The 25,594-nt window shown below is 38.1% G+C and overlaps 1 long non-coding RNA gene across 1 annotated transcript in view; it reads left to right on the top strand.

Annotated features, from left to right (window-relative positions):
• Positions 1-4,851: 4,851 nt before the first annotated feature.
• LOC138807366 (uncharacterized) overlaps positions 4,852-25,594 on the top strand; it is a 31,675-nt gene continuing 10,932 nt past the window's right edge. Inside the window, exon 1 of the long non-coding RNA XR_011366129.1 lies at positions 4,852-4,903. This is a non-coding gene — a long non-coding RNA (uncharacterized lncRNA). The remainder of the gene's footprint in view (positions 4,904-25,594) is intronic.

The following is a 25,594-nucleotide window of genomic DNA, read 5'->3' as shown; positions in this document are numbered from 1 at the left end:
GTCCTCCTATCTGGGACAGGTATGCTCTACCGCTCCACCAGACCTGGTCCTCTGTAGTTGGGATGGTAGACATGTAGCACCATGCTCAGTCATCGATTTAGATGGATTATCCCAAACATTTAGTCCACAGCAGCCGATTCTTGACCACAGGTGAAGCTCTGGGTAGGGCCACAACCATCAGACCTCATTCTCTTCACAGGACAGTTTTGAGGAAACAAGGGATTTATACAGAGAGAATCTCTGGAGCATGACTTGGCATGGAGGGAGTGGCCTTTTGAGAAGGTTCTCGGCTATTCTGTTAGCAAATGACAGGAAGATACCTGAAAAGGGCTCAGGTGGGGTCAGTTATTAATCATGCAACAGGTGGGGATTTTGAAACAAAACATGGCTCTCTTTCATCATTACCCTATCCCCATGAGTAAGGGGATGCTTCACTGTGTTGAGTTTTGCATCTGGGGAAACCGAGGCACAGAGAAGTCAGGTGATCTCCTTATCATTTTAACTTCACAGGAAACTCGTCCTGACTTCATTACCATCCTCCCAAGGACAATGGGTGCTATTCAATCCACTTCTTGTGGTAGGAAGTCCACTTCTTGTCAGTTGTGGGGCTTGAACCCTAGGCATGGGCGCTGTTCCTGAGCTCCTCAGCAAAAGGCTAGTGCTCTACCACTTAAGCCCACAGCACCACTTCTGGTTTTCTGGTGGTTCTTTGGAAATAAGAGTCTCAGAGAGGTTCCGGCCGGGGCTGGCTATGAACCATGATCCTCATATATCAGCCTTCTGTGTAGTTAGGATTAGAGTTCTGAGCCACCGCCACCCGACTTAATTGTAATTCTGACTTTTCTCTCTCTTTTCACAAAAACTGGTTGAATGGGTTCTGGAGGAGGGGCCCAGCATTCCCATATGGCTGGAATCCAAGGTGACCCTCTCATTCTGGAGGTGGGCTCTGGGTCACGAGCTGTCTCGCTTAGCCTGTTGAAACAGCTCCCTGAGCTAAGACCCACTGGGCCCTGGCTAGACTGTGAAATTCATTGTCCATCCAGCCTTACTGGACTTATTATATTGTATTGCTTTCTGCATCATTTTCTAGCACCTGGACAAACTTATGATACATACTTACGGAATGAAAATGTAATGCCTTCTTAAGAAATTCTCTTAGGGCTTGGGAATGTGGCTTCATGGTATGGTGATTGCCTAGCATGAATGAAACCCTGGGTTCAATTCCTCTGTAACACATAAAAAAGAAAAACACTGAAAGGAATGCTGTGCCTCAAGTGGTAGAGTGCTAGCCTTGAGAAAAAAAAAAGCTCAGGAATAATTCCCTACCACAGAGTTTAAGCCCCTGAACTGGCAAAAAAATAGTAATTGGAAAATAAAGAAACCATACTTGAAATATATAATTGCTCCTTTCATACTGACACCTGACAATAGCCCCTAATTCATGTATTTTACTTATGTTAGGATACTGTGTTGAAAAAAGGTTTGTTCATTAAGTCACAGCAATTAATGCCAGGAATGTGCTTAGATGTTAGGTGAAGATTAATTCTGGAAATTCAACGATTCCAGGATTTTGTGTCATCACTGCTAATCACAAAGTGAAAATAGTCTAAGTGTGATTTTGAAAACTTTCTGGTCAGTTTTGGCACCAAAAAGGCAGAAGTTAATTAATAGTTGTGACAGAAAATAAGGAATAACTCCAGTTGGAAGGAAAAAATGATAGTAACTAAGTTTACCAGAAACTGGTCTAGAGAACCATTTTTGGTTACTGAAGATCTAGTTGTCAAGTAGGCTTTTCCTCATTGCCTTTAGCATTCTAAATCTCTTAGGCTAGTTCTTAATCTCTGCATGATAAATGTATCTCCTTCTATGCTGTTCTTTCATACCTTATCTCCTTTGTTTTCTAAAAATCTCATTCTTTCTACATTTCTCTATGAACATTTCCTGATACTAAATACACCTATACAGATGTCACAGGATGCTAATGTAAGGGTCCCATAGCTCATGAGTCATTAATGTAACAAAATGGAAAAGGAGGACATATTTACTGCTACCTCAATTTTTCTGAAAATCTACTATGTTATCATTTGGTTAAAAATTCCATTCTTTGTCTACACAGTGTCATTCAGTGCACATATATGCAAATATGAGCTGGGTGTTGGTGGTTTACACCTGTAATCCTAGCTACTCAGGAGGTTAAGACCAGAGGATTGTGGTTCAAAGCAAGCCTTGTCAGGAAAGTCCACGAGACCCTTATCTTCAATTAACCACCAGAAACCCGGAAGTGGTGCTGTAGCTAAAGTGGTAGTGTGCTCAACTTGAACTGAAGAGCTGAGGGACATTGCCCAGGATCAGAATTCAAGCCACACAACCAACAAAAAGTGAAATATGACTTTAAGTTTTCCCAAAAGGAACGACAAGATCAATAATCTTCCCAAGCAAAAAAATTAATTCCAAAATGATTCAGTGCACCTACTTTTGCTGAGTTATGTTATAGAATCTTTGCTGGACATATTCTCTAAAAACAAATCGTTTAGGGATACAGGTGGACCCATTGCAACAATGAGATGTATAAGTCATTATGTTGAAAAACGAACTTTACAACTTTGGTGGGGGGGGGAAGATAGGGTGAGGGGAGAGGGGGTATGGGAATGGAAGGGAAGGGGAAACAAAGAAGAGGCAACAATGCTTGATAAGAAATGTGCTCGTTATCTTGCCTGTGTAATTGTAACTCCTGTGTACGGTATTCTCACAATAAAAAAAAGTCAAATACTAGCTTTCCAATAAACATCTAATATTTCTTCTTTGAAGAGACGTCTATACAGTTGATGTCACTTAGCATTACTCCTACGTGGAACACGAAGTATGAGGCCACTCCCTTTCTAAATCATGCTTGCTAATCACGCAACTTTGTAGACAGTAGAATGGAAGCATAATTCTGTTTCCAATGCAAATCAGATATAAGAGCATGGACTTAATTGGAAAAAAAGTCCATCCTGAGAGAGCAGGGATTATACTAGCCATCAACTGGTGGATAAGATCACATTTATTTTCTTTCCTTTACTTATATATTTTTTGTTGGTGGTGGTCTTGGCACTTGAACACAGGGCTGGGATCTGTCCCTCTGCTATTCAGCTCAAACCTAATGCTCTATACTTGAGCCACAGTGCCACTTTTAATTTTCTTGTAGTTAATTGGAAAAAGAGTCTCTGGGACTTTCCTGTCCAGGCTGGCTTTTAACCCTATCCGAAGATCTCACCACCACCAAGCTTAGGATCACATTTCTAACAGTGTACACTCAGCATATGTAATGTGCATGTTCATCTATCTTTATATAAATTTTTTTTAATTTAATTTTATTTTATTTGAGAACATACTGTACAGAGGGGCTACAATTACATGGGCAGGATAATGCATACATTTCTTACCAAGCATTGCAGCCTCCTCCTTTTTTTACCCTTCACCTCCCTTCCCCGCCTCCCCCCTCCCCCCACCCAATTATACCTCCCTCCCCCCCCACACCGACATTGTAAAGCTGGTTTTGACATGACATTTTGTACTTCTCATTGTTGCAACAGGTCCACCTGAATCCTTAAACGACTTGTTTGTCCCCATCTCCTCCACATGTTATACTGACATCAAATACAGTGAAAGCGGGGGTTACACTGTGGGGGAGGGACATACAAAGCAACAAAGAAAGAATCTTATAAATGCGTTAGAAACACATGCATGAAAGAAACGAAAACATTAAAATACATATTTAAGGGTTCATTTTCCTAACATCACATTATCTGACCTTTTCCGCTTGACTCATACCTATACTATATATTGCAAATAAGGGAAACCATGGGACCTATGCTTCTTTGGGCCTGGCTTACTTCACTTAATATAATTTTTTCCAAACCTTTCCATTTGTTAAAAATCTATGTTACACCTTAGCCTTTACACTCACAAAATATTTGTAATTTAAAATTTGATACTACTGGAGCAATACAACCTAAGAATGTAAAGTAGTCTGGGAAGTTCAGTTTGCATCCAGCCTGGGCAGAACAGTCTTTGAGAAACTATATATAATTAACCAGCCAAAAGTTGGATTGGAAGAATGGCTCAACTATTGGAATACCAGTCATGAGCAAGGTTGCTGAATAAGATGTTGAGGCTTTACATACATACATGCAATCATACACATATATACAGAGGCACTTATATGTGCACAAATACACATATGAAGCAACTCTCAGAATATGTGGAAAAGTTAGAAAACAATAGAAAATATGTCCTGAGTAAGACTAGAATCAATTGATAATTTTTAATGTTAGAAAATCCTCAAGTGAACTTTCTTCAAAAAAGTTTAAGAATACTACATAGATAGGGACCAGAGATAGTAAGAGAGTCAAGTATTCATTATTAAAGGGATCAGATCCATGGAGGAATGAATCAGAGACTCCTGCAGGTTCATCTGAAAATATTCATATCCTGTGTCAAATGTTAGAACATCTTTGAAGAGTACATGAACACTCTCAGCAGTGCAGTGGATAATATTACTGGAGAAGTTCAGAATTGCTAGTCTGTATCTAGATTAAATAAACCAAGAATCTATGGAGGGGCAATGTGATACAAGGCTAGAATTCTAGCACTGAGATTAAGATAGGAGATTAGATAGTGGAATTACACAGTGATACCTTCCCTGGACCAGGTAGTATACTTTTGTCTTAATAAAATAAACCAAACAAGAAAGGAATACAAAGTTGGACGTTTGGGCTAATTTTGTCATTATGTTTTGAGAAGTCAAGTTTCCTATTGAAGTGCAACTCATATATAATCCTCAGTTGTGTTTTAAATGCACTCTTCATTACAGAACCTTAGATGCAAAATGGATCATGATTCCCATCCAAAATTTGAAAAAGTAAGTAATCATCACTCTGTTTGATTCCAAGGAAAGGATGAAGGATTACAAAAACTTAAGCCTGGGGAAATAGCAAAGTTAATCTAATGAAGGACTATGTAGATCTTGCTAAATTGGAGTTTAGATTTAAAATAAATACTTCGGTTTTGTTTGTAATTTCATATTCTATAAGATACTTACAAAATTCTTTTTAAGTACAGTGTTTAATTGACAAATTTACAAATGTTTCTTGCATTCTATTTGCCTAGAATATTCTTTCATAAGAGTTATAATTAGAACTCAGCTAATAGATAATTACAACACTTCATGTATAAAATGATAATGTGAATAATGTAGAGAGAGTTGCCAACAAATGGATGATATTAATTTATAAATTTAGAAAAAGGGCAATGTTTTTTTTGGTCCGGTAGTGGGGCCTGATCTCTGGGCCTGGGTGCTATCCCTCAGCTCTTCAGCTCAAGGCTAGCCCTCTACCACTTGAGCCACAGCACCACTTCCGGTATTTTTCATTTCCCTTATGTGGTGCTGAGGAATTGAACCCAGGGCCTCAGGCATGCAAGGCAAGCGCTCTGCCACTGAGCCACCTTCCCAGCCCGAAAAAGGGCAATTTTTTGAGGCTTTGGTATAACATGGTATGAAGAGAATAATTGTGTGACATCTTCTTTCTTCTAACTGTATGTAACACAGGAAGAAATTTCCCTTAATTACTTCCTCTGTATACAGTGAGAAAAATGCTAGGTTTGGGATTTGTTTTTATTTTTGTTTTTGTTTTATTGGTTTGTCCTAGGGCTTGAACTCTGGGACTGGACACTCTCTCTGAGCCTGTTTATTCTCAAGGCGTGTGCCCTACTATTTCAACCTCAGCTCACTTGTGTCTGTCTTTTGCTGAGAAGTTTATTGGAGATAAGAATCTAGGGAACCTTCCTGCCCGAGTGGGTTTTTGTCAACATCTATTGCGTTGGGGTCCCTGGGTAAGGGTAACGAAATCACCAAGACATAAGGGATGCAGAGTGCAAACAGCAATTGCCACTGAATGCTGTGCTTTATTGTCAGTGGTATTTAAAGACAAGCAAGCATGATCTTTGCCAAGATTTGGTCAGAAGACATTCACACAAAAATTTCAACAGATACATTTTTACTTGACCTATGAGACAATGTCTTGGTATTTTATTATCTAACCTATTTTAGAGCAAGCTCAAACCACTTCTTCAATATCAGGAAAATGCTTGACCAGCTGATTATCTATGCTTAAGCAAGCAGAAGAGCTACTTCCTCAGCTCCCAGGAGTCTGTGACATGTGTTTTGAGACAGGGAGAGAGAAAATTTTCCCTCTCTAGCCCGGCATCCAAGAGGTTTCTTAATACTCAAACACAGCCCTCGGATAATCCTGAGGCCAGAGCCTGCATCATTCTGCCCCTTTAACATAGACCCTGAGTCTTCACAACTTTATTCTTTTTTCTTTTTTTTTTTAAAGAATAGCTTTCCACAGCGTTATCATAGACGCTTGCATTGGTTTCATAAAAATCAAATATAACAGTACAAGTGCAAACAAAATAAAAACAATCATGATTCCCATACTACTAGTAGTATTTAAAATGCTATGTTGTATTTCTTTCGGATCCAACCCTTCCGATTGTTTAATAAATGCATCAGCAATATTAGAAGCATCATCATTTGTAAATTGTTTACCAAAAATATCATGTACATTAAATTATAACTGAGCAATCAATTGAGCAGCTGTAGAATTTCCAGATAAATACTACTGTATTACATTCTAATCATGTATAGATTTATTATATTTTATATTAGTAATGCAAAAGGTAGTAAAATTCCAATCACATTTTAATAATAACTGTTTTTCCACAACCAATAACATTTTTCCTAACCATCCCACTGTCTGTTTAAGAATATTAATCTGGGGCTGGGAAGGTGGCTCAGTGGTAGAGCGCTTGCCTTGCATGCTCGAGGCCCTGGGTTCGATTCCTCAGCACCACATAAGCAAAATGAAAAAAGCCGGAAGTGGCACTGTGGCTCAAGTGGTAGAGCGCTAGCCTTGAGCTGAAGAGCTGAGGGACAGTGCCCAGGCCCAGAGTTCAGGCCGCACGACCGGACCCAAAAAAAAAAAAAAAGAATATTAATCTGTGTTTATATTAGAGCATCAATTTCTACCTGTGAGACCCACAATTCATGTGAATCCCAGTGCCATTCTTCCACAAAGTGCTTAGTTTGTAAGGAAGTGTATAGGGCAATTCCAGACACTGCAGCAACAGTGGTAATAGCAATTAAGTTTAAGATCACATATAATGGCTCCAATCATACGCTTTGTACGTTTTAGTAGTTTGGTAAAAAAATTCAATAACAACACTATCCAAATGATTTTGGGACCATTCTCTTCCTAATTTAACAGGTAGCCAAATATGAGTTCTTTGTTGTAATATCATAGTACTATTACTGTCATTAAAATTAAGAGAGGAATTAATGCAAGAATACAGGCGACAAGCTACAGCAATAAGACAAGATGCAGAAAGAAAGGGGATCCAAATAGGGAAAGAAGTAAAAAAACTCTCCCTCTTTGCAGATGACATGATCTTGTATTTAAAGAATCCCATAGACTCCAGTCCCAAATGACACAAGCTGATTCAAAACTTTGGCAAAGTAGCAGGTTATAAAGTTAACCCCCCAAAATCAATGGCTTTTCTGTATGCCAACAATGAGAAAAGTGTGGCTGAAATTAGGAAAGCAACTCCATTTGTAATAGCCTCATAAAAAATAAAATACCTAGGAATTAACTTAACCAAAGAAGTGAAGGACCTCTATGATGAAAACTTTAAAATCTTGAAAAAGGAAATCAACACAGAACTTAAAAAATGGCAAAACCTCCCATGCTCCTGGATTGGAAAGATTAACATCGTGATAATGGCAATACTTCCCAAGGCTATCTACATATTCAATGCACTAACTATCAAAATTCCACCCTCATTCTTCAAGGAAATAGAAGAGGCAATCCAAAAATTCATATGGAACAAAAAAAGACCCCGAATAGCAAAAACGCTCCTCAACGGAAAGAACACTTCTGGAGGAATATCAATACCAAATTTCAAACTCTACTATAAAGCCATAGTAATCAAAACAGCTTGGTATTGGCATAAGAACAGACCTCAGGACCAATGGAATAGAATTGGAATCCCAGAAATGAACCTACAGACCTATAGCCATCTAATCTTAGATAAGGGAGCTAAAACAATAGAATGGAAGAAAGACAGCCCTTCAGTAAATGGTGCTGGCAAAATTGGTTAACTACATGTAGAAAACTAAAGCTAGATCCTTATATATCACCCTGCACCAGAATCAACTCCAAATGGATCAAAGAACTTGAAGTCAAAGCAGACACTCTGAAAACATTACAGGACGGAATAGGAGAAACCCTAGGTCTCCCTGGCTCAGGCTGAAATTTTCTTAATAAAGACCTGGAAACACAACAAATCAAAGAAAGTTTGGACAAATGGAATTGCATAAAGTTGAGGAGCTTCTGCAGAGCAAATGACATAGCTAGCAAGGTCAATAGAAAGCCCACGGATTGGGAGAAGATCTTTACTAGCCATAGAACGGACAAGGGTCTCATATCTAAAATATACTTGGAACTCAAAAAATTAAACCACCCAAAAACAAATCCTCAAAGAAACAACTGCCCAATAAATAAGTGGGCGAAAGACTTAAAGAGAAACTTCTCTGAAGAAGAAAGAAGGATGGCCAATAGACACATGAAGAAATGTTCAACATCCTTAGCCATAAAAGAAATGCAAATCAAAACAACATTGAGATATCACCTCACTCCAGTTAGAACGGCAAAAAATCAAGAACTCTAACAACAACAGATGCTGGAGGGGATGTGGACAGAAAGGAACCTTACTTCATTGTTGGTGGGAATGTAAACTTGTTCAACCACTTTGGAAATCAGTATGGAGGTTCCTCAAAATACTTCACATAAAGCTCCCGTATGACCCAGCAATCCCACTTTTGGGCATTTACCCAAATGTTTACAAACAAGACCACACTAAAGCTACCAGCACAACTATGTTTGTTGCAGCATTATTTACCATAGCTAAGATATGGAACCAACCCAGATTCCCCTCAGTAGATGAATGGATCAAGAAAATGTGGTATATATACACAATGGAATTCTATGCCTCCATCAGAAAGAATGACATTGCCCCATTTGTTATGAAATGGATAAACTTGGAAAAAATTATATTAAGTGAAGTAAGCCAGGCCCAAAGAAACATAGGTCCGATGGTTTCCCTTATTTGCAATATCTAGTATATTTATGAGTCAAGCAGATAATGTGATGTCAGGAAAATGAACCCTTATATATGTATTTTAATGTTTTTTTTCTTTCATGCATGTGTTTCTAATGCATTTAGAAGATTATCTCTTTGTTGCTTTGTATGTCCCTCCCCCACAGTATAACCCCTGCTTTCACTATATTTGATGTCAGTATAACTTGTGGAGGAGATGGGGAAAACCCAGTTTTTTAAGGATACAGGTGGACCTGTTGCAACAATGAGAAGTACAAGTTGTCATGTCCAAAATGAGCTTTACAACATCGGTGCAGGGGGGGGGGGAGAGGGGAAAGAGAAGGATTAGGATGGGGGGGAGGGGAGGCTGGGAAGTGATGTGAAGGGTAAACAAAGGAGGAGGCTGCAATGCTTGGTAAGAAATATATGCATTATCCTGCTCATGCAATTGTAACCCCTCTGTACAGTATGTTCACAAATAAAATAAAATAAAATTATAAAAAAAAGAATACAGGCGACAATTAAAACAAAAAATAGTAGGAGAAAATGTAAAATTTACCACTAAAAATACATAAGGCAGAGGTACACAAGCAGTAACATCATAAGATTTGTACAAAGTAAAATTATAAGTGGATGCAGAGTTCGACGTCCCTGAAAACTATCCATTTGATAGCATCACGGGTTTCAGCACTGCTCTGACCTTCCAAATTGAGTCTGAAAACAGTGAGTACAGCCATGAAACCCAGCATGCATCTGCAATGCCTCCATCTCCCTAGGCCATCAGTCAATCTCCAGTAAGTGATCCATTAATGGCTTCCAGCATCCTAGTAACATTTGATAAATCACATCTGGTACTATTCCATTCTGAACATGTGTTAATAAACTGTCCAAAAGGTCCCTAATTAATAAAATTATTGAACACTTTTCCAAATGTCCCTCTACACTCTTGCCACACAAAAGGCTGATATCATAAATCAATATAAGTAAAATCAGGACACATAGGTAAGGATAACTTGCCATCAAAGGTGACACTTTCCCAGCTACTATTTATGGACCAAGTAGTTAATCGCTTCAGCTGTGTTCTAGAATTGGAAGTGCATTTCCCAGGTAAAACCCAATGTTGCCAATTCATAACTAAACATGGAGGAGGCCCCAGACAAACAGGCAAGGGATGAGTATAGTAAGTAAAATTTAAAAAGCTACCATCATCCTTATTGCAAAATGTCAAATTATTCCAAGGAGAGATTAAACAGCAGGAACATTATAGATGGTTATATCCATGTCTCCCCAAACAACAGGTTCCAATAAAGGAGGGTTAGGAACAAAAGCCCGAATAACTTACATTAGCATTAGCATGGACAGGGTTTACAGCAAGCAGGGCACACATGGCCAGAACAAGTTCTCAGCCACGACAGGTTTACCAGTGCATTGTAACATCTTTTGTCCTTCTCCAGTCAACTTTTTTACCTGTCCCCAGGTGGGCAGTGGGGATTTCTTCTTCCTCAACTGGTGGGGGATTCCTTGCAGGATATGGGGCTGTCCTCACTGGGCCGCGTCTGTATCCATTGTGCAGGAAGACAGTATTGTTTGCCATCCTGTGTAGACACAAAACTCTATCCTCATCCCTTATGTAATGTTCCTAGTTGCCATTCTGCTTTCAATGTAATCTTAATCTATGTGGGAGCATTTAAATAAGGTTTTTGTGATATTTGTTCAAAATGGCGCTCAGCTCTAGGTAAAATATCTCCTTGTGGTAAGTTAAAAACGTTAAGAACAAAAAGAGCTTGATGTAAAATTATTTTAGGAGTTTGCATGGAAACCCACAAAATATCCATACCTTAATCCAACCTTTTCCTCCTTTTTAATTTTTTGATTTGTTGTTTTAGTGTGCAATGAACTCATTCAATAATGGATTGTCTTGGGAGTTATATTCTATTCCGGTAATATGTACCACATCATAAAGTTCACAAAATCTTTTAAATTTGATACTTTTATAGGCTGATCCAATATCAGTCTTTATTTGGCAGGCACTCCCATAATGGCAAAAACTTCCAATAAGTGTTCTATTACATGGTTAACAGTTTCTCCCGTAAGGGCAAAAGCCCAAATTTGGAATAAGTATCTATTGTAACATGTATAAAGGAAAAATGGCCAAAGGCTTGTACATGGATTATGTCCATTTGCCAGAGCTCCTTAGGTTGTAATCCTGAGGATTTACTCCAGCAGGTACAACTCTCAAATGCAATGGTCTGCAGATGGGGCACCTTTTTATAATTTGTTTACCTTGAGAATAAGGTATTTTATAATGCATATGTAAATGGCAAGCATTTGTATGTAAATGAGCATGATCTTGTTTAGCAGAAGCAAAACTAATTTATCAACCTGATTATCGCCATATACAAGGTACCCAGGTAACGAAGAGTGAGCCCTAATGTGAGTTAGCACTTTGGCCTTATGTTGTTGCAGTAATGCTTGTAATTGTTTAAATAATTGGTTTAGCTGGGGTTTAGATGAATAAGGAACAGCAGTGACTATATTAGTCACAACCCCTACAGCATAGGCAGAATCAGTAACAATATTAACATCTCCCACAAAATCTTGTAACACCTTAATAATAGCAAAAAGTTCATTTTGTTGAACTGATGCTAAAGTAGTTGTTTGAACCCAATATGTATTTGTTGTCCAATAAACACTTTTTGTTTTGGAGCCATCTGTAAAAACAGTAAGAGCAGTGGAAATAGGGACCTTGGTAATTATATTATTAAATACAAATTGTTGTTTAAGCAAGCAATTCCACAATCTACCTTTGGGAAAATGATAGGAAAATTGCCCAGTAAATTTTACTAATGTAATTTATAGCATTTCAGACATGTTTAACAAATATTTTACTTGGTCTTTTGGCAAAGGAAGGATAATTTCAAATAAATCATACCCTGATAGGGTGAATACCCATTGCCTGGCCTGTTGAATAATAATTGCCAACTGTTGTTCATAAGGCATATTTTTTGTAAATCTATGCAGTGTATAAATCCATTCTAATGGTATCTCATTTTGTCCTATAATTCCTTTTGGGTGTTTCCATGTATCTAAAATATATAAATTTATGAGTTGATTTAGCGTTACTGGATGTAAAACCATTTATTTTATTCTCTGTTCTACAAATTGTACTTCTCTTTCAGCTTCCTTAGTTAAAGTTCTTTTGCTATGTAAATCAGGCTCCCCTTGTAACAATGAAAACAAATTATGTAATTGATAAGTAGGAATTCTTTTTTTTTAATATTATTTTATTTTATTTGAGAACATACTGTACAGAGGGGCTACAATTACATGGGCAGGATAGATAAGTAGGAATTCTTAAGGCCAGTTCCATCCAATTAATATCTCATAGGAACTTTTGAAAATCATTTAACATATGTAATTGATCACGTCATAAAGATATTTTTTGAGGTGCGACTGTTTGTCTACAGACAACATATCCTAAATATTTTACCAACATGTCTTTTTGTATTTTTTCAGGTGCTATTATTAATCCAAATTCTTTAAATATAGATGGTAAGCACTGTAACACCATTTCTAATTCTGTCATATTTGGTCCTGCAACTAAAATATCATTCATATAATGAAAAATATAAATGTGAGGCCATTTTTGTCTAACAGATTTTAAGGCCTTATCAACATATATCTTATCAACATATAACACATAGTTGGAAAATTCACCATTCCTTGGGGCAACACCTTCCATTGGAAGCACTGATAAGGGCCTTGATGATTTATTTGTGGTAAAGAAAAGGCAAGTCTGTTACAATTTTTTTTTTTTTGTCGGTCGTGGGGCTTGAACTCTGGGCCTGGGCGCTGTCCCTCAGCTCTTCAGCTCAAGGCGAGCACTCTACCACTTGAGCTACAGCGCCACTTCTGTATTTCTGGTGGTTTATTGGAGATAGGAGTCTCACGGTCTCTCCTGCCCGGGCTGGCTTTGAACCGCGATCCTCAGATCTCAGCCTCCTGAGTAGCTAGGATTACAGGCATGAGCCACCAGTGCCCGGCCTGTTACAATTTTTTACATGTACAGGAATGGTAAAAAAGCAATCTTGTAAATCTATTACTATTATTGGCCAATTTTTAGGAAGCATTGCAGGCGATGGTAAACCAGGTTGTAAAGCCCCCATAGGGTACATGGATGCCTTTACTCCTCGTAAATCAGTCCGCAATCTCCATTTCCCTGACTTCTTTTTAATAACAAATATTGGAGAATTCCATGGTGACATAGAGGGCTCAATATGTCCGTTGGTTAACTGTTCTTCAACTAATTGATAAGCTGCTTCTAATTTTTCTTTCGATAAAGGCCATTACTCAATCCAAAGAGGTTCCTCAGATTTCCATAATATCATTATGGGCTCCATCTAAAAATGTTAAAATTGAATATGAGCTCCCCATTGTTCCAGTACATCTCTACCAATTATGTTAACTGGAACTTCCATAATATAAGGTTTAAGGACAGCTGTCTGTCTATCTTCTGAGGTTATAGTAACATACAACACTGCTTGTCCTATAAAATTTACAAGAGTATTGTTAACTCCTTTAATATTACAGGAGATTATTTTATATAATAAATGATTAGGCCATTCATGAGTGTTAATAATTGTAATATCTGAGCCAGTATCTATTAGTCCTGTCAATATCTTTTCCTGAATATTAATCTTAATCTTAGGTGCATTTTAGTAATATGAGTAGTCCAAACACATTTTTGTTGGTTAATACTTCCAAATCCCCCAATGTGGGGTTTAAATGACTTTCCAATAGATATCTATGGTAATAACAAAATTTGAGCAATTCGTTCTCCCTTTTTAAAGGAATTATCTGCAGAAGCTGACATTAAAATTTTTATTTCCCCAATATAGTCAGCATCAATAATTCCTAAATGTACTAAAACTCCTTTTGTATTAAGACTGGATCTACCGGTCAATAGGCCAAATGTTGCTTCAGGTAAAGGCCCATAAATTCTGGTAGGAATTTTTTGTGGCTTATCACCACCTTTCAAAATAAAATCTTTTAAGGCTGGTATGTCCACTGCGGTGCTGTGGGCTGTGGCAGGGACGAGGGAAAAGTTGGTTGGCTGCCCTCGGTTATTAATCCTGGACTCCGGGGCTAGCCCGATGGAGAGTTTCCCTGCATAGGGTAAGCATATTTTATAGGAATTCCTTTATTGTCTCTTTTTGCTCTACACTCCCTTTCTCAGTGCTTCCCCTTTTCACACTTAGGGCAAATTCCACGTCTTCTCTTGTTAACATCAGTAGCCTTTTTAAAATTTTTCTTTATATGTCCCATTTGACCACATCCAAAACACTTTAGATTAGAGGGCTTGTTTGCATAGCATGCCAGGTAGTGGCCATAGTTTCAGCAAACACCTGCATAGGCCTGGATTCAGATGTAAAGTCTTTGCAGGCCCTTAAATATGTATTCACATCCCCAGATTCTTTAATAGGCAATAGGGCTCATCTACAGTCCTCATTAGTATTCTCATAAGCCAACACGCGCAGCAGTTGTTGCCATGCAGCCTCTCCCACAACAGTACGTTCCAAGGTCAATTTCAATCGTGATAAAAATTCAACATAGGGTTTACTAGGTTTTTGAATTACTTTAGTCCAAGAGACATAATGCTCTCCTACCGGTGGAATCCTTTCCCATGCCTCAATACCTATGTCTCTTAACTGCTCATGGATTTCTTCAGGAGAGTTTACTTTTATATGAGCATCCGCATATTGTTCTGTTCGACCTAACATGGGAAAGGTGTGGATTACTGCTCTGTGCATTTTGTCTAGCCCTTTTTGTACATAACTCAGTAAACCACATTTGCCATTGTAGGTGTTTAGGTTTCTTAAGCAAGGCTCTACAAAGCATCTTCCAATCCATGGGAGCAAAATTATTGTAATGTCGGGCAAGCCCATTAAGCAATTCCTTAACATAATGAGACTGAGGACCATACAACTGCCTTCTTAAGTTTACCAATATCATAAACAGCAACACTTTCATATCTGGCTGGTTGAGCTATACCATTCATAGGGGGTGGTTGAATTACAGGATAAGAAAAAATAGGCATTTCATCATCAAACTCACTGTCTGAGCCCTCTGTTTTGGGAGGGAGTGATGCTTTAAATATTGCATCAGCCAGTTGAGGAGCCGAAGGCTGCTTTACTTTCACTTTCTCAGGTTCTCCATTCACTCTGCTAATTTCCAACTCCATATGTTGTAATCTTGATAAAATCAATTCCATTTGCTCAGACATTTTATTTATACTTTCAGTTTATTTTTTTCAGCCTTTAGCTCTTGTTTTTTCTCTGTTAATTGCAATGCATCCTTATCTATTGCATCTTTAACCTCAGAGTCCAATTGTAAATCTACAAAAGAAGGGGGGAACTCTTTCTTTACATCTGCTATTAATCTTTCCTCATTCAAAGCTTTAAAAAGGGTATGTAAAATAGCCCAAATGGACAAAAATATAATAGCAATCTTTTCCCATTCTCGAACAGCTCTTTCTACATTATTCTTTACTCGGAGAACCAAGGATTCCATTCCCTAACTACATTAATACACATTTCTATGTCATAAGAAGACATATTTACAGCATAAGCAGCAAGTAAATGATTAAGCATATGTAAGTACAGAGTAGATTTAACTTGTCCCATCACCCTGTAATTAAAAGTACTTTCCTGAATATCCTTTCCTGAATTCAACAATGCAGGGTCCCTGTTTGGGCGCCAATTGTAACAAGCAAGCATGATCTTTGCCAAGATGTGGTCAGAAGACATTCAAACAAATATTTCAACAGATACATTTTTACTTGACTTTTGAGATAATGTCTTGGAATATTATTATCTAAACTATTTTAGAGCAAGATCAAACCACTTCTCCAATCTCAGGAAAATGCTTAACCAGGTGTTCATCTATCCTTAAGCAAGCAGAAGAGCCACTTCCTCAGCTCCCAGGAGTCTGTGACATGTGTTTTGAGGTAGGGAGAGAGAACATTTTCCCTCTCTAGCCCGCAATGCCAAGAGCTTTCCTAATACTCAAACACAGTTCTCAGATAATCCTGAGGCCAGAGCCTGCATCATTCTGCCCCTTCAACATAGACGCTGAGTCTTCACAGTCTTTGAACTGCAATCTTCCAATCTTTGCATCCTGATTATCTATGATAGTTAAAAAAGTATAAATATAAATAATATTTGTAAGAATACCAGTGAAGGAAAAATGATACAACCCTATTTATAGTGGTGTTCTTTTCAGAATATATTGGGCATCACATTAGCAGAGGTACAGTGTATTTTCACAATGGACATAAGCTATTTTTGATGTAAATTAAGGGAATTTTGAGGTGCACCCTACAAGTTGGAAACTGGTGCGCTAGGATCACTTTATGGCATAAATTTTGTGATTGATGGTCATAGAAATAATAGCTTAATCTGATAAACAACTGCTTAATCTTGAAGAATTAATTATAAGATGCTTCATAGTTTTATCCCATATCAGAATGTGGCTCTTTTCCTGTTCACATTTCAGTCTGTAACACCCCATTGGAAACTGCATCTACTGCAGAATTAAATAACATGCAAACAGGTTCAGAATTTCAAAATGAGTATTTATTAGTCATAAGAATTTTGAAGAACACATACATTCTGTCTTCTTAACAACTTATTTACTTTTAAAAGTTATGGGATTTCATAGAATTAAACTGTTTTCTGTTTTAGTATTACAAAGTACTATATTTATTTTATTTTCAAAATATTGTGAAAAAAAAAATTTTTTTAATTGTATTTTATTTTATTTGAGAACATACTGTACAGGGGGGCTACAATTACATGGGCAGGATAATGCATACATTTCTTACCAAGCATTGCAGCCTCCTCCTTTGTTTACCCTTCACTTCCCTTCCCCTCCTCCCCCCTCCCCCCACCCAATTTTACCCCCCTCCCCCCACCCAATTATACCCCCCTCCCACCCCACACCGACATTGTAAAGCTGGTTTTGACATGACATTTTGTACTTCTCATTGTTGCAACAGGTCCACCTGAATCCTTAAACGACTTTTTGTCCCGATCTCCTAGACATGTTATACTGACATCAAATATAGTGAAAGCGGGGGTTACACTGTGGGGGAGGGACATACAAAGCAACAAAGAAAGAATCTTATAAATGCGTTAGAAACACATTCATGAAAGAAACGAAAACATTAAAATACATATTTAAGGGTTCATTTTCCTAACATCACATTATCTGACCTTTTCCGCTTGACTCATACCTATACTAGATATTGCAAATAAGGGAAACCATGGGACCTATGCTTCTTTGGGCTTGGCTTACTTCATTTAATATAATTTTTTCCAAACCTTTCCATTTCCTAACAAATGGGGAAATGTCATTCTTTCTGATGGAGGCATAGAATTCCATTGTGTATATATACCACATTTTCTTGATCCATTCATCTACTGAGGGGCATCTGGGTTGGTTCCATATCTTAGCTATGGTAAATAATGCTGCAATAAACATAGTTGTGCTGGTAGCTTTAGTGTGGTCTTGTTTGTAAACATTTGGGTAAATGCCCAAAAGTGGGATTGCTGGATCATAGGGGAGATCTATGTGAAGTCTTCTGAGGAACCTCCATACTGCTTTCCAAAGTGGTTGAACAAGTTTACATTCCCACCAACAATGAAGTAAGGTTCCTTACTGTCCACATCCCCTCCAGCATCTGTTGTTGTTAGAGTTCTTGATTTTTGCTGTTCTAACTGGAGTGAGGTGATATCTCAATGTTGTTTTGATTTGCATTTCTTTTATGGCTGGGGATGTTGAACATTTCTTCATGTGTCTATTGGCCATCCTTGTTTCTTCTTCAGAGAAGCTTATTTTTAAGTCTTTCGCCCACTTATTTATTGGGCAGTTGATTCTTTGAGGATTTGTTGTTGGGTGGTTTAATTTTAGATATGAGACCCTTGTCCGTTGTATGGCTAGTAAAGATCTTCTCCCAATCGGTGGGCTTTCTATTGATCTTGCCAGCTATGTCATTTGCCCTGCAGAAGCTCTGCAATCTTATGCAATCCCATTTGTCCAACCTTTCTTTGATTTGTTGTGCTTCCGGGTCTCTATTCAGAAAATTTCGACCTGAACCAAGGAGACCTAGGGTTTCTCCTATTCCATCCTGTAATGTTTTCAGAGTGTCTGCTTTGAGTTCAAGGTCTTTGATCCATTTGGAGTTGATTCTGGTACAGTTTTCTACATGTAGTTAACCAATTTTGCCAGCACCATTTACTGAAGAGGCTGTCTTTCTTCCATTCTATTGTGTTAGCTTCCTTATCGAAGATTAGATGGCTATAGGTCTGTAGGTTCATTTCTGGGTTTTCAATTCTATTCCATTGGTCCTGAGGTCTGTTCTTATGCCAATACCAAGCTGTTTTGATTACTATGGCTTTATAGTAGAGTTTGAAATTTGGTATTGATATTCCTCCAGCAGTGTTCTTTCCGTTGAGGAGCATTTTTGTTATTCGGGGTCTTTTATTGTTCCATATGAATTTTTGGATTGCCTCCTCTATTTCCTTGAAGAATGAGGGTGGAATTTTGATAGGTATCGCGTTGAATTTGTAGATAGCCTTGGGAAGTATTGCCATTTTCACGATGTTAATCTTGCCAATCCAGGAGCATGGGAGGTTTTGCCATTTTTTAAGTTCTGTGTTGATTTCCTTTTTCAAGATTTTAAAGTTTTCATCATAGAGGTCCTTCACTTCTTTGGTTAATTTAATTCCTAGGTATTTTATTTTTTGTGGGGCTATTACAAATGGGGTTGCTTTCCTAATTTCAGCCACACTTTTCTCATTGTTGGCATATAGAAAAGCCATTGGTTTTTGGGGGTTAATTTTATAACCTGCTACTTTGCCAAAGTTTTGAATCAGCTTGAGTAATTTGGGAGTGGAGTCTATGGGATTCTTTAAATACAAGATCATGTCAATTGCAAAGAGGGAGAGTTTTATTTCTTCTTTCCCTATTTGGATCCCCTTTATGTCTGCATCTTGTCTTATTGCTGTAGCTAGGCATTCTAATACTAGATTGAAGAGAAGTGGAGAGAGTGGGCATCCTTGTCTTGTTCCTGAGTTAAGAGGAAATGGCTTTAGTTTTTAACCATTGAGTATAATGCTGGCTGTAGGTTTGTCATATACAGCCTTTATTGTATTGAGGAATGTTCCATGGATTCCTAATTTTTCCAGAACCTTCATCATAAAGGGGTGTTGGATCTTGTCAAATGCTTTTTCTGCATCTATTGAGATAACCATGTGGTTCTTATTCTTGCTCCTGTTGATGTGATGAATAATATTAATTGATTTGCATATATTGAACCAGCTTTGCATCCCTGAAATGAATCCTGTTTGATCATGGTGTATGATTTTTTGGATGAATTGTTGAAGTCGATTGGCCAAAATTTTGTTGAGAAGTTTTGCATCAATGTTCATCAAAGAAATGGGTCTATAGTTCTCTTTCTTTGATGAGTCCCTGCCTGGTTTTGGGATGAGGGTTATGATGGCTTCATAGAATGTGTTCGGTAGTGAGCTTTCTCTTTCAATTGCATTGAAGAGTTGGAGGAGTATTGGTGTGAGCTCTGCTTTGAAGGCCTTGTAAAATTCCGCTGTAAAACCATCTGGTCCTGGACTTTTCTTAGCTGGGAGGTCTCTTATTGCTGTTTCTATTTCAATGCTTGATATGGGCCTGTTAAGCTGGTTTAACTCATCTTGGTTTAGTTTTCGCATGTCAATATTTGCTAGGAAAAGGTCCATTTCTGTCAAGTTCTCAAACTTATTAGCATAAAGTTTTGAGAAGTATCCCCTAATAATGTTCTGAATCTTGGTTGTTTCTGTGGTAATGTTTCCATTCTCATCTCTGAGTTTATTAATTTGGGTGTGTTCTCTCCTTTTTCTGATAAGGTTTGCTAAGGGTTTGTCAATTTTGTTAAGTTTTTCGAAGAACCAACTCTTTGTTTTGTTGATTCTTTCTATAGTTTTTTTGGATTCTAATTCATTTAATTCTGATTTAATTTTGACTATTTCTTTCCGTCGACTGGATTGTGGTTTATCTTGCTGCTCTTTTTCAAGGAGGTATAGATGTGTCATTAAATTGTTAGTTTCAGATCTCTCCAATTTGTTGATGTAGGAGCTCAGAGCTATAAACTTGCCTCTGAGTACTGCCTTTGCTGTGTCCCAGAGGAGCTGGTAATTTGTGTGTTCATTTTTGTTGAATAGCATGAACATTTGAATTTCCTTTCTAATCTCTTCCATGACCCACTCATGATTCAGCAGTGTGTTGTTCAGCCTCCATGTGATACCGGACTTTCTTTGGTGGCTTTTGGTGTTGAGATCTAATTTTATTCCCTTGTGGTCAGAGAGAATGCAAGGTATAACTTCAATGTTTCTGAATTTAGACAAGTTTGCTTTGTGGCCTAAAATGTGGTCTATTTTAGAAAACGTTCCATGTGCTGCTGAGAAGAACGTGTATTCTGTTGCTGCTGGGTGAAATGTTCGGTAAATATCTGTTAAGTCTAGTTGATCTATGCAGCTGTTTAGATCTGCAGTTTCTCTGTTGAGTTTTGCCGAGTTGATCTATCTAGTGGGGAGAGTGGTGTGTTAAAATCCCCAAAAATTAATGTCTTTGGATCTATATGGGATTTGAGGGAAAGTAGTGTTTCTTTGATAAATTTGGGTGCTCCATTGTTTGGCGAATAGATATTTAGAATTGTAATATCCTCCTGAAGGAGAGATCCTTTAATTAGTATGTAGCGACCTTCTTTATCTCTTCTCACGAATTTTAGTTTGAAGTCTATTTTATCTGATATTAGGATTGCAACTCCCGCCTGTTTATGAGGGCCGTTTGCTTGGTAGATTTTGTTCCAGCCTTTAACTTTGAAAATATGTTTGTTTTTACAGGCAAGATGTGACTCCTGCAGGCAGCAGATAGAAGGGTCTTGTTTTTTAATCCAATTAGACAGTCTATGTCGCTTAATTGGAGAGTTCAATCCGTTAACGTTAAGAGATAGGACTGAGAGGTATTTGGGGGTTCCTGCCATGTTATCCACCTTCTTGGGGGCTGTTAAAACTGGGTTCTTCCTAAGGTTCTTGGATTCTCAGTTTGGGTGCAGTTTCTTGGCCTTTGTTGGTTTTCTATGTGTAGGACATCTTTAAGAATCTTTTGCAGGGCTGGTTTGGTGGAGATGTATTGTTTTAATTTTTCTTTGCTATGGAAGGTTTTTATTTGGCCTTCAGTTATGAAGGAGAGTTTAGCTGGGTACAGTATTTTTGTTTGATAGTTGTTTGTTTTTAGGGCATGGCATACGTCATTCCAGGCTCTTCGTGCTTTGATTGTCTCTGCTGAGAAATCTGAGGTAATTCTAATTGGTTTCCCTTTATAGGTGATTACCCTTTTCTCCTTGACAGCTTTAAGGATCTTTTCTTTGGTGTGGGTTGATCCTGTCTGGATTATAATGTGACGGTGGGATGTCCTATTCTGGTCTGTTCTATTTGGGGTTCTAAAAGCTTCTTGTATCTGAATAGGCCTATCTTTTTGTATGTTTGGGAAGTTCTCTGCTAGGATCCTGTTAAACAAATTTCCTAGACCATTAACTTCTGTTTCTAGGTGCTCCTCTACACCCATTATCCTTAGATTGGGCCTTCTGATGGTGTCTTCCAGGTGTTGGATAGACTTATCATATTTCTTGGACTTGTCTTGGATGGTTGTATGTTCTTTCTCTGTAATATCTATGCTGTCTTCAATCCCTGAGATTCGATCTTCTGCATGGTCTAACCTGCTGTCGAGACTCTCTACTTTGTTTTTTATCTCTTTTCCTTCTAATTGGTCAGCTTTGATGGTTTCAAGTTCTTTGTTGAAGCTCTGTTTTAGGTCTTGTATGATTTTCTTTACTTCCTTAATTTGGTGTTCAGTGTTTGTTCTCAAATCACTTAGGTGATTGGTTATGGTTTCTTTGGACTCCCATTCCTTCTGTTGGGTTCCATTCAGCATTCCCTTTGTGGTCTCCCTGACTTCCTTCAGCTCTTTGTTAATGGATTCCATGAATGTCTTTAGTGATCTTTGTGTATTCTCTACCTGGTCTCTTAATTCGTGAATTACTCTTTGATTAGTTTCCTCCCTTCTGTGGGATTCCTGCAGTTCTCTTTGAGTGTTCTCTGCCTGCTCACGCCATTCCTCCCTTTCTCTTTGAGTATTCTCAAGTTGTTCACGCAAATCCTGTATCAGTTTTTGAGAAGCTTCCTCACGCTTATGATATTCCTGTATAAACTTCTGGGATGCCTCCTCTCTCTCCCTATCACGCTCATACAGAGTCCTTTGTACATTGTCAAACTTCTCATTTATCATGTTTGCTATTAGTGTTTGTAGAGCTATTTGGGAAATCTCCTTTGGATTATTCTTTATCTGTTCTAATCCCTGATTATCAAGGTTGGGAATTGAGATACCCGAATTTGCCATTTTTCTTGTGTTTTTCCGGCTTACTCGGCCCATTTGAGATAAAGATTGCACCAGTTTTGTGCTAGAACACTATCTTAAGGCAACCATCAACCAAAGTTTGCATTTGTACAGTCAATAGTCTACAGATACAATCTAGTTCAACAGATACATCTATTCAACATCAAACGACTATATGTTAAAGGACTTCGAACCGCAGAAAAGAATTTGGAAAACCAGAAATTATTAGGATTAGGGAGAGATGTGGGTAAAAAATAGGAGTAGATTGGTGTGGGGAGGCACAGGGAGAGTTAACTATGTCCTAATCACAGTGCAGGAAATGAGTTGGGTAGGATGCAAGTAGAGAGAGAGAGAGAAAGAAGAGACGGAAAGGGGAATAAAGAGAGACCAGAAAAAGAATAGAAACGTAAAAATTAATGTTATTATAGAGGTTAAAAGACCGTCTATTTAGAGTGGAATGTGAATGTGTTCAGAGAAGGGGAGGGACATAGAGGAGATGTGAAAAGCTTTAAGGATGGGAACGGGAGAAGAAATGATCAGAAGTTCAGTAGAGCTAGATAAAAAACAAAAAGATAATTAAGAAAGAAAGAAAAAGAGAAAGAAGACAAGAAAAGAAAGGAAAACTCTTATTCACATATTCCTAAAATAAAAATTATAAGATGAGAAAAAAAAAAAGGTTACTGGAAAACAATTATTTTTTCAGAAGAGGCAAAAATTAAAGATTAATAAAAGTTTTAGAAGGGAAAAAATTTATATATATATATATATATAAGGTAACAAAAAACAAAAAACAAGCAAAAAAAAAGAAAAGAAGAAGAAGAAGAAAAAAAGAAAAAAAAGAAAAAGAAAAAAAAAGAAAAAAAGAAAAAAAAGTCTTTTGATTTTTTTTTTTGGGGGGGGGAGGAGTAGGAAGAATCCTGTATCTCCCTTTTGTCTGCAACCAGTCTCTTGTTGGAGTCTCTGGTCAGCTTGATGTCCTATGGCTTGATTGGTTTCTTAAGTCAGTTGGTTGGAAGAGGCAGAAAAATGCTCTGCTTTACCCAAGATTTTGAGATCCCCCTCCCAGGTTAGTTTTCTGGGAGGGTGGTCTGCTTTGAGAGTCACAAAAGAGGGGGATGTGGTGATGAGGCTAGGTTCTGGGTAGAGTTGAGGCCTTTCAGCAAACAGTAGCTTTTCCCTGGGGCTATTTTGTGATAAAGCTCACAGTGCCCAGCCTGGAGCCATTCTCAGGCTTTCTGTTTTTCAATTGATTGTCGAGGCTGCTAGAGGGAGGGGCAGCCTCTGGCTCTGCTTACCCAGTGAAGTAAGGCACTCCGATGGCTGGCGCCTGAGCTTGGGTGGCTTTTCCCTGGATGGAGCTGAGTCTGGCAGGTCACTTCGCCGTTAAGTTCTTGTGACCTGCTAAATGACTCATTTTATTCCAAGGCCTGAGCTGGAGCTAGCAGCTCCTCCGAACTTTGTCGGTATCCAAGATGGAGATCACCGGTGCTGGTGGGGGAGGGGTGGCCTTCCCTCCTCTGCTCCCTGAAAAGGAGTGAGGATGTCGGGCTTGTACTCAGGCCGAGTCTTGGATCCTGGGTCGTCTCTGGTCTGCAAACAGCAGGATGAAGATGTTCGCTCCTTGTCGGTTCTTGTTGGTGTTGAGTAGAATCCGCTCGTCCGCTGCGTCTGGCTCCTTCATCCCCGACTCTCTGTGTCTCAGGTATGTCTCCGCGGCGGTGGTCGCCGCCGCCGCGGCCCTGCCACCGGAGCAGCAGCTGCTGCGTTTCCTTGGCTTCCCCTCTCTTGTCTAACTCTCTGTCCTGTGATGACACACTTGGTGTGATTCTCTGGCTTAGGATTGTTCACTGGAACTCTAAAACTCCTTTCTATGCTAGAGCTTGTTCAGATTCCAGCTTCTCCTCCGCCATCTTCCCGGAACTCCGTGAAAAAATTTTGTAGTTGGATATCGTTCAAGTTGATGACCCTTTGATAAAGAAGAGGTAATTAATTCAAATTAGATGCCAATAAGACTGATTTTTTAAAAGTTACTACATAAAGCATAATATTTACTATACCAAAACAGTGAAATTTTATTTCATCAGCTTATTTTTTTTTATTTTAATGTGAAAATGATGTGCACTGTGGTTACAGCCATTGTAAGGTAGTGAGTACATAACTTTTCAAATTTGTTATCCCTTCACTCAATTTTCTAAGTTTTTCTTTCACCCTAATAACCCTCCCAAGTTGTAATGTACATTTGCAACTTATTGTCTTGTGAGAATTGCTATTGCATTGGTTTGCTGTTTGTCCTTTGACTCGCCATTGTTTTTGTTCCTGTTCCCTTCCTTATTAAGGTAAATGTATACACAATATACAGGGTACCAAAATCAAACACAGCAGGGGATAAACCATAGGGGAAAATCTCAAAGAAACTAGAAATCACATAGTACATAAAAAAACAACTGCAAATAAATATCTGTTTCCATATCTTGGAATTCATTTTGTTCAGCATCAGCTTATGTGGTCAAATATACGCAATACAAACCCACTGGAAAATAGTAGTTTCATGGACACTATATCATTAAAACAACATGTTAACTGTTTTTGATGGTAAAGGTGGGATTAAGATTGGTGAATTCATGATTCTGATAAAGGAATTTAAAAAGAGTTAAAAATTTTTGACAGGTAAATTTTAATTGTTCAAACATTTTAACAACTTAGCCTATTAAGAAAATTTAAAATTGTCTGAGAAAATAGGCTTTAATGCAAAGAAATCCATGGAGACTTAGCTGAGAGGGAACAATGTGGGTGAATATGGCTCATTTTCACACTAAACAAACAAACCTCACAAACCTTGCTGTAAATCCTGTAGGTTCCCTTGAGAATTGTCCTTACCCAGGAAATATAC

The sequence above is a fragment of the Dipodomys merriami genome, unplaced genomic scaffold, assembly GCF_024711535.1.
Source record: "Dipodomys merriami isolate MVZ:Mamm:240054 unplaced genomic scaffold, mDipMer1.0.p SCAF_101, whole genome shotgun sequence".
Classification (NCBI taxonomy): Eukaryota; Metazoa; Chordata; class Mammalia; order Rodentia; family Heteromyidae; genus Dipodomys; species Dipodomys merriami.
The sequence above is the reverse complement of the archived record's forward strand: the minus strand, read 5'-3'. Positions and strand labels throughout refer to the sequence as shown.